Below are 11,654 nucleotides of genomic sequence, written 5' to 3'. Positions count from 1 at the left end.
CCAAGGCACCTCATCCTGTAATGGTGACAAGCTCCTTGATTCATTTCCTGAGCCATATCCATTCTTGCACTTAATGTGGTAACTGTTCTGTGAAAAACTAACATGATTATCCAATTAAAGTCTGCTTAAAATAATGCATATGAACTGAGGAAAATTAGGGTTCTGTGGGCAGCAAACCTACCATCTCCTAACATGTGACACTTTCACTTTTCCAAATTGCTGTTCTTTGTGTTAGTCTAAAAAACTAAACACCTCTGCAACCTTTATGTAGAACTCTTCTAAGTCCAAATGGTTTAGGATTAGGGAAAGAACCTTGATATCCACAACACCACACGCTGCCACCAAAGCTTCCTCAGGATTCATCAGCAGTAGAGTGATGTTCTTTAAATGCAGCAATCACTGGAGAAATAAAGCAAACCCTTTGTCAGTGAGTTTTATAGCTTTTTTTAATTATTATTTTTTGACCACAGAGCCTCTTTGAAAAGACTGTGCTGTAATACCCAGGGACTTTCTGTCTCTCACTCTCAGCCCAATCACTCCATCCTTTTCCCTTTCTTAACAACCTAAGAGTCTTACTTCAGGAGTTCATTTTTAAGTCCTGGTCCTTGCTCATGGTTTCTTTCTCCCAGCATCCTCACATCTCTGCCTCAGTCCCACACACCATCCCTACAGGCTACTACTCTTTCATTCTTATCACAGGCTCTTTATTAAGTTCCACTCATCCTCTTGTCTGCACAACCTGCATCCTAATAATGGGCTCTTCTTATCGTACATGTTTATGGGTGGGGCCCATCAAATCCTTGGCAAATCCTTTGCCAAACTGCAGGTATAGAACATGGAGAGTTTCTCAGTCATGCAACCCAACAATATTTTTTTAAGGGAAGCAAAATGTATTTTTTTGCCAACCTCATTTTGCAAACTGACTGAACTATTTTAAGAATTAGCTTCAGGCTGACACACCAATCACAGAAAAAGAGTCATTACAAATTAGCTAATATTTGACAGGTACAGGCATCAAAAGTAAGGTTGTATAATGGACAATGCTGGACCAACTTACCCATAGGCATTACTGTTTCCACTGCCTGTTTCTGAAGCTGAGTTTCTCAGTTTTTCTCTCAAAAAAAACCCATCAGGAGCAAAAGTATCAAAAGTATGATGTACTTACTGTAGTTGTGGACAAAACTGAATGCTTTTTTTTTTTTTTTTCCCCTTTCCTTCTTTGCTCATTTCCCTGCAGGATTCAAGAGAAAAACCCACACTATTTCAAGAGCTTCAGTGACTGTACAATAGATGTGTCTATTTCTTTAGGGTCTTAACACAGAGCAAAAACTGAAACTCTTTTTTTCCTCTATCAATTGACTTTTTAAAGCCTCCCCAGGAGGAGAAAGAAGCCATTGAAGGGGGCAAATATCAAGGTTAAAGAACAAAGATAACAGGTCAAAACCACTTCTGTTTACATCAGCATGCTCTGGACCCATGTATCAGAGAATACATCAAAGCCACTACTAATGCCAGCTCTAGATAGCTTTTCTAGCAAATGAAATGTGGAAATATTTTTCTGACTACCATCTAAACTAAAACAATTGCAAAGCACTCTCATTTCATTGGGAATATTTGATCTTTCAATCTTTTGTAGTAACCCTGGCCTTATCCAAAATAAATGATGTCCATAGGAGAATGAGACTAGCAATGTTATTATATTATATTAACTATACCCTGCCTATGTAACCAAATCCCCTAGCTGTTGCTTAATTTTTTAATATGTTAATACTTAGGTGCACTCTAAGGCTGTTTACAAAAATGAAAACTAACAGAAGTATGTCTGTTCTTTCCAAAGCATCCAGGTAGTTGCTGATCCCATACACCTCCTTCCCCTCCCTCCCCCTCTCTCTGTGAATTGATTTACTCCATAGCATCCTTGGGAAGCAGACAGTTATGATCATTTCCATTTTGGAAGTCAGGAGGTTTAATGGGAGAGGTTGTGTGATTTGTCCAAGGCTTTGCAAAAGCCCTAAGGCAAACTGAGAAAAGAATCCACTTCTCTTGACCTCCATGTCTGTGTCTTGTCTACAAGGCTGCCTGTCTTCCTACCAGCTGACAGACTACCGACAAGGATGAAGGCCTTATTGATCCCATAGTTAGATGCTGAAAAAACACCATTATTTAGCATCAGTTGGTTTCAGTAGGAGTCATGTCCCTTGCACAGAATTTGACACTAAAAGGTATTAGTTTTTAAGCCTAAATATGCCTGGAGAGGTAGTCAACATCAGAACATGATACGTTGCTGGTTAATAAATAACAAACACATAACTTTTTTTTTTTTAAACAAATAAATGTGGATGTGATACATGGGGATCCTTTGACAGAGTAGGGGTGTGTTATCCTTTGCACAGCAAGCACAGTGATACAGTAGCTCGTCGGTGCACAGCTCAGAGGAGAAGCCAAAGCTCCGGGTAGCTCTGAGCAGTGCAACACAGGCCATGGGACATGCCCCTCCCGTGCCGCTCTCTCACAGAACACAGTTCCCTCTTCACTGGCTCATCAGTCAGCGCTGCAAAAATAGCAAAATCAATTGAAGTCGTTGCATTTCAGCAAGCTGAGTATGAGCAGGGGCAGACATGTGCGCAGCTGATCACACCCCTCCTTCGCAGAGTCACTGTTTTTTCACCTCCCAACCCAATTTCAATTGTAAGACAGTCTCTTAGGCCATCTCCTCTGACAGGCGGAATCCCACTCAGGGGAATTTGGACAGAGGCTCTCAAAACAGCAACGATTTGGAGCTGAGTAATCTACAGAAGAAGGCAGAGGAAGATAAGCACATTGTTAGTTCTGGTCATATGCAATCGAAGCTGACAAAGCATCCATCATCCTGTACAATATTAGCCTTTAAATATTCAGCTTTATCAGTTCACCCATTCCTAATCCATCATTAACTACCCCATGAAGCCTCAGCTGATTAGCCCCACCTCTGCAGCTCAGCAACCCATTAACTATTTATTATTTGTATTTAATTGAACACTAGTAGCAGTGGAAAACTCCAGTCAGACATGTTTTAAAACCGGAACAAAGGAAATGGTCTCTTGCCTAAGGATTTCAAGCTTTGGGCAAGAGTGAAATGACAGCCATGCTGAACAAAGGCTTACCTACATGCCCGTTGCTAAACTCCATACCCCACAAATCTGTAGATTTTCTATGGATTTTTTTTCATCTCAGTATCCCTTAAGATCACAGAATATGATGTGATTTGGGAGAGTCCTGTAGACAAAAAATTAGGATTTTGTATCTTATGTGAAAAATTTTTTGAAAACTTTACATAAATCATGTCACAGTTACTAAATAATGAGAGAAGCCAGGGATTAAAGACACAGTATGGCCAGGAAAACTGGCAAACATACACAACATGCACATTTTATATGAATTTAAATAAATAAATGGAAACATTTCTCAGTCAAAATGCTTACTTCTCAGGGACTAAATATATGTAATTTATGAAGTATTATTATATTTTGCTGCTTGCTATTCACATACACAATCAAAACACAGATATAATACTAAATGTTCTTCCTGCTAGTAGTACTGGGTTTGTACACTTTTTTACCATTCTCTTTTTATTAGGGTGGAAGTTATGTATTCTCCACCACGGCTGGCTGCACATTTCCTCTGAAGTAAACTTTGCAGAAGTCACTGGTGCCTTTGTTAAGTCCACATGGGTTTCTGTACCTTTCTATTTATGAGCCGCCTTTGAAGCATGCCTGAAAGATCCAGTTCCCAAGAAAGCCACTACCCACTCCCTGAGCACTGCTGCACAGCACGAGTGCTCTGCACCAGAGACTCAACACTGGCTTGCTGTTTAGTGATCAACCTTAAAGCCCAGAACACTTGAGAGAACAGTTTTCTAGGCGACTTCTCACCCTCTGTGCCGACTCACTGCCTTGCTACCAGGTGGACAGTAGTGCCGGTCTGGGAACCAAAGCTCAATATATGAAAGTGAACCTGGATGATAAAGAAAATGGTTTTTCAGTTTGAGTTAGAAACCCCAAGTTAAGCAAAACCATTTGAATCTATCCTTGTAATTCTGCAATTCTGACCAAAATAATGTATTTCAAGTATAACTACATGGCTTTGGGGAAATTAAAAGGTATTAATCTGTGTTATACTGTACTATCAACACACTTTCCCCCAGTCTAGGTAAAGCTTTCTGTTAAGTACAGGTGTTTGCCAGAACTATTCCCTCTGCTTTTTAATCTATCCTGATGTCAATCCATTGGAGACAAAGTGTGATGACTCTCAGGTTACCAGGGGTGATGCATTTATATTTACCTGGCACTTGACTCACTTGCATCTGTTCTCCCTTTAATCCCTGTACTTAAAATGCCTGCCCGCCTCTTCAATACGTGCTTTAAAATAGTTAATATTTGGACATTATAGAAATCATAGTTGCTGCTGCAGGAGGACAGGAGAAAGAAAACTTGATCTAGGCAAGCACAGTTAAGTAACCTATAGAAGGGAAATCGTAAGCTACTAATGCAAAATAGAATATAAGAGAATAAAAGAGAATATAAGAGTCAGATTAAAGGAACATTTGCAGTAGTATACCATCTCCCATAAGAGCCAGTAGGAAATGCTTAAGGGAATAGAATGAGAAATCAAGCAAGTACAGAGAAATATGTCCCGTGGTATGCCAGTCCAACTCCCACCTGACCACATTTTAGACGCTTCTTGAGCCAGATGCCCTATCAAGTCTATCATGTTTAATAAATGAAAACACAGCTATTTCCCAGATCTCCCAAGTCTGTCTCTTCTAAGCTTTTCTTTGAAGCTGTTTAGACTTTTTCTCCCCCAAAAATTCTGTGGACATGTGTTCCATAGTTCTATTGTGCATTACACGGAAGAATCCCCACTTCATTATGTTTATTTTAAGCCTTCTAACTGGTACTTTGCATTCAGAACCAATGAGGCATGCCCAAGCTACTCTTAAAGAACCTTGAATACATCTCCATCCATTTCTGTTTTATTAATTCCCCTCATCTTCCTTCTTTCCTCTCTAATTCCCTCTTTCCTTTATCCTCATTTCTGGAGGGTGTTACAGGCTACAAAGGCATCTGATTTACAAATGTATGCCTATTACACGCCAAAATTCAAATGACCAAAGCATGGCAGTCCTTCAGAGACACACTCTTCCACAACAGTGTCACTTACTTGTAAGTTTAGCCTTAAACTTAGGCATCTCAGTTCCTTTCTGAACTCTTGAGTGACAGTGACCTGTTTTTCAGAGGTGCTTAGCACCCACCACCTCTTGAGGGGAGCTGCAGGCACTCCACAAGCACAAGAGAACACTTTTATGCAAAACATCTGCCTGGCTCTGGGCACTCAAGTATTAAATTGTTATTCTGGATACAGCTTCACAGTGTAGTGACACAGGAATTCGTCAGCCCTGGAGTGAAATTAAGAACCTTAGGACTGGCAGTGCAACCCTGACGTATGGTGATTTAAGGTAAGCACTACTCTTGAAATAAATACTACTAAATGTGAATCGTGCCATTTTTTCAGGATCAGTGGCAATTGCTACAGAGGAGAATCATCTTACAGGTTGTATACTATAAATATATACATCTTTGCTATACCAGGAGTCCTGCTGGGACATCTGATTTTCAGCTCTGTACCTGTTTCTACAGTAAAACATGCCAAAACTTTAACTTACATGTTCACCTGCACAATCATCTAATAGACACACTTTCCATTTGCCCTTTAATTTTTCCTCTTTCTCTGTTTCTCTCTTGGAATTTGCTCAGACCTATTCCCTAGCCAGAAGTGGGTGGTTTTTTTCCTTTGGTGTACTCCTCCTTGCATTTCTTTTTGCTTTCTCGCCACCTTTCTATGTGTCAGCCTGTGAAAAATTGAGGAACTGGTTTTATTCCAAGCAAATTAAAATGAACAGAGGGTACTAACAAAAGAACTATTTCTGTATATTTACTAACTCATAGGCGTACCGTGGAGACTGTAAGGTGAAGAGTCCTATCTGGACCTCTCACCAGGGAATCTTTCACGACTTAGAACAGGGAACAAATTATGAATAAAAATGTATTCCTCTGTGCCATGTGGATACACAGAGAGACCCTCCATGTCTTGCAACGTGGGGATGATGCAAGACCCCCTGTACGAGCCCAGGGGAGGTATGTTACAACCAGCCAAAAGGTAACACCCACTTCCAAAGCAGAGAAATTACCTTTTAAGGCAATAAATGGACAGTAAATGAATATTCAACAACTGATACCAAAGGGTACAAAAAAGCGCGGTTTTCAAACAGCAGTGTGCTCTTTGTATGATTCAAAGGTGCACCCAGCGCTAAAATGGGTACCCAGCACTGCAATAAAAATCTTTTACTATATTTCTTTGTCCTGCAGGTATTTTTACCATCTTCAAAATTCCAAAGAAAAAGTAACATATAACAAGCCTTGTTCCAGTTCTTCTCCCGAATGACATTCAGAACTCCTGCTACTTTTGTACACTCTCACCATTTTAAGCTGCTTTCCCACATGCTGCCTTTCACGGAACACCTTCCATCCACTGATTTCCGAAGCACAGATGCTTGTTCGCTTTCCATGATGGCAACAACAGCTCTGAAAGAAACATATCGTGTCTCCTCCTGCAATTCATGCACAAATGCCTGGCGTGTTCTGCCTGGAGAAAGCCTTTCAACTTTGAATTTCCTTGCTTTTGTGGAATCCGTGAAAAAGCCTGGTAAATTACAGCTTTGGCAGTTATTTCAAATAACTTTATTTGCAGTCAGCTGAGGGAAAATCTGTCTATGGTGCCATCCCCGTGTTCTTTCAAAGGTCGTTGGTGTTTCATGAGGGAGCTCAAAGTCAAGCTGGTTCAAAGGGAGGCTCACATTTCATTTTTTTCCAAGAAGGTTAGATTACATGTTCTAATGGTGACATGACTGTCCTACAAGACATAAGAGCTGAGTTCTAGTTGAGGCCACGAGTCTCTTCAAGTACATATGTTTTGTCACTTAATCTCTCTCCCGATGATTTCTCATCTGCAAAATAGCTGTAATACTAACTGGCACTTGTAATATTAGTTAACAACAGACAAGAAGACCCCAACTAATCTTATGGCTGAAAACATTTTGAAGTTCGCCTTGGACCTTGTTCTGGTGTTGGCAGTTCAGGCAAAGCCAATAAACCTCAGTCTACAGCTCCTAGCACCAGGGCTCAAGAGATACTAGCTGTGACACATGTACAGTATGCAGAAAGCAATTTCTCACATTGTCCTGGGGCATGGGAAGAAGCAATCATACAGAGCTTTGGCTCTGAGAGCCATTCCTGCCTGAGCTTGCAGGAATGGTGGTGCACCTAGGGACCTCTAGTGATACTCAGAATAAACCCCAGTGTGGCAGGGTTTGTCATGTTCACGTGGGCAGGATTTCAATGCATGGTAATAAAAATACACGTCGAGTTCCTGACCCTCAACTCCCAGAACTTATCCAAAACTGAAGTCTCATGGCAAGCCTTTGCTGGGCCATCTGGGTGGGATGGAAAATGCGTGTTACCATCTCCTATCTGCACCCTCTGGTGACCTGAAAGGGAGTGGTGAAAACATGTCAATTCTGCTTTAACCAGTAGCCCTGTGAAAAGAAATCGATAACCCCACCTGAGTTCAAGAATCTTGGATGGAGATGGATGCATACACTGGTCATGTTTTAAGGCAAAAAGTCCTGTCTGTGTAGAGAAGGATTCTCAGGACTGTCTTTGAGCAAAATCCATTTTTGGTTATGGCAGTAAGAGACATAGATTATTATAATTAATGTTACATGCATGATTTAATTAAGAAAAGCCACACAGTTCAGGAAAACAAAATATTTCCAGATAATAGTATTACTGATTACTTAGAAGATCATAAATCAAAGCAAATTTAATAAGATACAGAAGAATAGGCTGACAAGAGTCTCATGAATTTCAGCAAAGAAATGTGAAATCCTGCACCCAGATCAGGGCAATATTTGTAGTAATACAGGTGGGGAAGCAGCTGGAGAGCAGCTTTGCAGAGAAGGCCCTGGGGACCCTGGCATTTAACAAGCTGAACATGAGCCAGTAGTGCAGCCTTAAAGCAAAGAAGGCTGGGGTGTATTAGGAAGAGAACTGCTGGCAGGTTGAGGGAGGTGATCCTTCCGCTCTGCTCAGCCCTGGTGAGGCACATCTGCAGTACTGGGTCAAGGTCCGAGCTCTCCAATATAAAAGAGACATGGACACACATGGAAACAAGGACAGTGAAGGGCCTTGGAGATGATAAAGGGACTGGAGCATCTGATATCTGAGGAAAGGCTGAGAAATTTAGGACTGTTCAGTCAGGAGAAAGGAAGGGCCAGGGAGATGTACAATCAACGTGTATAAATACCTGACTGGGGGGAGGCAAGCAGAGAAGGTGGAGCCAGACTTTTCACAGTGAAAGGACAAGGGATACATAGGCACAAATTGGAATACAGCAAATTCCACATAAACATAAGAAAAAGAGTTTTTTAATGTGAAGATGTTCAAATCCTGGAACGGGTAGCCCAGGGATGCTATGGAGTCTCCATGCTTGGGGATATTTGAAATATGAGTGGACACAGAACCAAGCTGCTCTGCTTTGAGCAGGGAGATGTCCAGAGGCCCCTTCCAATCTCCACTATTCCAGGATTTGCTGAATACATGCCCCAGTCCTGAATATATTTCTACATTCCCAAGATATGTTTGGATTTTTTGACAGACTTTTCACCACAGAAATGTGAAGGCATTGCCATTATGTATTAGGATGTGTAAAATTAATGTAAATATAACTGAGAAGATCAAGAGATTGAACCACATCATGTAGGATTCCAGGGAATTACTGACAGGAAAGCAAGCATTGCACTAGAAGAGCAATTGTCAAATAATGACGTGTCAAAGCCCAACTTTACCCAAGTCTAAATCATTTAGTATATGTCAGTGTGGGTACCTTGACATGTTTCTTTGGGTCCAGGAAAGAGACGAATAACCCACTGTATCTTGTATATGCAATGGAGGAGGTAATTTGGACAAAATGATGTAATGTTTTTGAAAGCATGACAAGAAAATTAAGGATGAAGAAACTCCAGAATGACTTTATGAATGAAAAGAACCTGCAGTTGCTTTCCATCCCTTGACAGATGTTACTTAAACTGACATACTATATCGTGCAACAAAGCTCATAGGAGCAATACAGGATTAAGAGAAAATGTATAAACCGCTATCGTTATTGTAAAAAATTCTTTTATTCTTCACAGAAAGACAAAGAGACGAGGGATGCCTTTTAGGAAGAACTTGATGTAGATTGCTGTAACAATATTTTTAGGAATCAGCACAATTAATCTATCCATAGAAAAGGTGAAGTTAAAAAGAAGGGAGAACTTTCTACTGTATCCCAATCCTACACAACCTCTCCCCCTTACTTTCTGTCATTGTAGCATTTTGTAGACTTACACATTTAAAAAGTAAAACAACTCTCTCCTGCCTTTTTCTGCATGGAGAAGTAAAAGAATGGGAAGGGGTTGAAACAGTAATTGTAAAAAAATTATAGGTGAAGAAATGAATGTGCCTTACCTGTAAATATTCTCAGTTCACCTCAGAGGGAGCTTTACAGCTGCAGAACTGCTGCAGAGGGAACAAGTCGCCACCTCTCACTGGTTTTGCTTCTAACTTTGACAGTTCCCTGCTTTCAATGTATGTGAAAAACAGGGGCATAACACACAGAGGGTAGGAGGGTATCTCAGGTCAGAATTCTGGGTATCAGCCACAAGGAAAGAAGCAGCCCTTAAGAAAGTAGGGCTTGGTATATGCTCTTACCAACCTGTATGACAGAGCAAGCAGACCACTATTTTGGATGTAATAGAACTTCAGAAGATTCACAAAATCTCTTTTGAAAAGATTCATTTCATTCTGAGGTACAGGCCTTAATCATAATAAAGTGTAGATGCTGCAAACCCATAGTTTGTCATGGCAAAGTTATAATGAATCTAAGTTTCTTGCTCATCCGTGTGTCCTTAATTTCCTTCTACCTTATCTTTGGCATTATATTCAGTATGAAAGCATCACAGAAGAGTCACTGAATAACCATAGTGATAGAGCGTAGCAGTAGACAGATGATAAAGATTTTTCCCCAAAGTCAATACTGGTGTCCAGGGCATATTTTTACTAATTTGGTTTTTAATGCATTGCTACCTTTTAAAAGGTTTAATATTGATTGATTTTTAATGGTGTGGGTGTTTTCTGATGCTAAAGACTTCTTCTTGCTTACTTTTGTTGTGGGGAACACGAGAAATTAAACAAGAAACAAATATGCATTGTAACAGAAGACTTGAAAATATTTAACAAAGAATCAGAGCAACAAGTTAACATTTCTTTCTGTTTATCAAGTTATGTGAAGACTCAGGCCGGAAGAGCAATTGTTATTAGTGATTTCATAAGTTAAATAATTTCTCTCTGTTTGCCAGAACTTAAAAAAGCATTAACAGTTTTAACACTCTGCCTTGCCACTAAACTGTACAGATTTGACACTGATACCCCAAAGGAGCACAAAAAAAAATGAAATATTCATCAATATTAAAACACCTCCAAACATTTCCAGACCTTTGTATTTGGAAAGCCACCACAACTCCCATTACAACTGCTATACTGTGTCTGCTTTGGAGAGGCTACCTCTTGACGTTTTGCAGAACAACCTCTAATCGTCTAAGGAAACTCTGGATTGAGATTAGCATCCACAGCAGAAAGGAATCTACAGACACTACTGTGTGTGAGTAATGCTGTGGGCATTCGTCCAAGCTCAGGAACGAGTGGAATGTACCCCTTCTCAAAGGTATGGGTGAAACAACATCACTGAAGTGGATGTGGGGATTGGGTGGGACTGAAGCAAGGGAGAAGTTCACATGTGTACAAAAATGGCTGGGTGTACTTAAAAAAAGCTCCCAAGTATGGGGAGCCAATTTTTTAATTATTCAGTGCATTTATGTGCTTCTAATGGCATAAAAAAAAAAATCTATCATCTGAGCATGCTATATAAAAAGTCAGAGGAACATTTCCACTTCAAGTCAAATGAAAAAAAAAAAAAACAACATAACAGAACTTTTCTGTGAACACACATAATGAATTTCTTTGTTTAATTAAACACTCCAGCAAACCAAATACCTGAATTTAAATTGCTGTTTATTATGGCTTCCCCTCGGATACAGGTGAAAGAATGCATAGACATATGTTTTCCGCTGTGACTGGCATCACTAAGCAACCTGATGGAGAGCTGACAACACCCTGGCAAGCAGGGAATAATAAGGTAAATTATCAGTAATATTAAGAGAACCCAGTTACAAGCCGCACCTTTACTTTGGCCTGTAAAGTCTGGGGCTGTTACTTGGGGAAGGCAAAAAAAAAAAAAAAAAAAAAAAGAACAGCCTCCCTTTTTACCTTCAGCTTTCCTCTTGTGTGTGTGGGTGTACGTGTGGGTTTATACGTGCATAAACGCACGCAGACTGGTGCTTAAAGACGTTTCGGTGTCCGAGGCTCCATGATGCGTTTCCCACCGTGCTGAGAAGGAGCGGGACAGGAGGGGGAGCTCTCGCCGCGGCCGCTGGGATGCAGGGATGCTGCTCCTCGGGCCGG

At 40.5% G+C, this 11,654-nt stretch overlaps 1 long non-coding RNA gene across 1 annotated transcript; it reads right to left on the bottom strand.

Annotated features, from left to right (window-relative positions):
* Positions 1–497: 497 nt before the first annotated feature.
* LOC126640654 (uncharacterized) lies at positions 498–7,704 on the bottom strand. Its single transcript, XR_007629111.1, has 4 exons — positions 6,516–7,704; positions 3,912–3,993; positions 3,144–3,255; positions 498–2,789 (listed from the first exon to the last, which is right to left on the bottom strand). It is a non-coding gene; the product is annotated as an uncharacterized LOC126640654 (long non-coding RNA).
* Between the last annotated feature and the right edge of the window lie 3,950 nt (positions 7,705–11,654).

The sequence above is a fragment of the Myiozetetes cayanensis genome, unplaced genomic scaffold (assembly GCF_022539395.1).
Source record: "Myiozetetes cayanensis isolate MyiCay16 unplaced genomic scaffold, myiCay2020 scf2-11, whole genome shotgun sequence".
NCBI lineage: Eukaryota > Metazoa > Chordata > Aves > Passeriformes > Tyrannidae > Myiozetetes > Myiozetetes cayanensis.
Note: the sequence above shows the minus strand (reverse complement) of the source record. Positions and strands in the feature narration are given on the sequence as shown.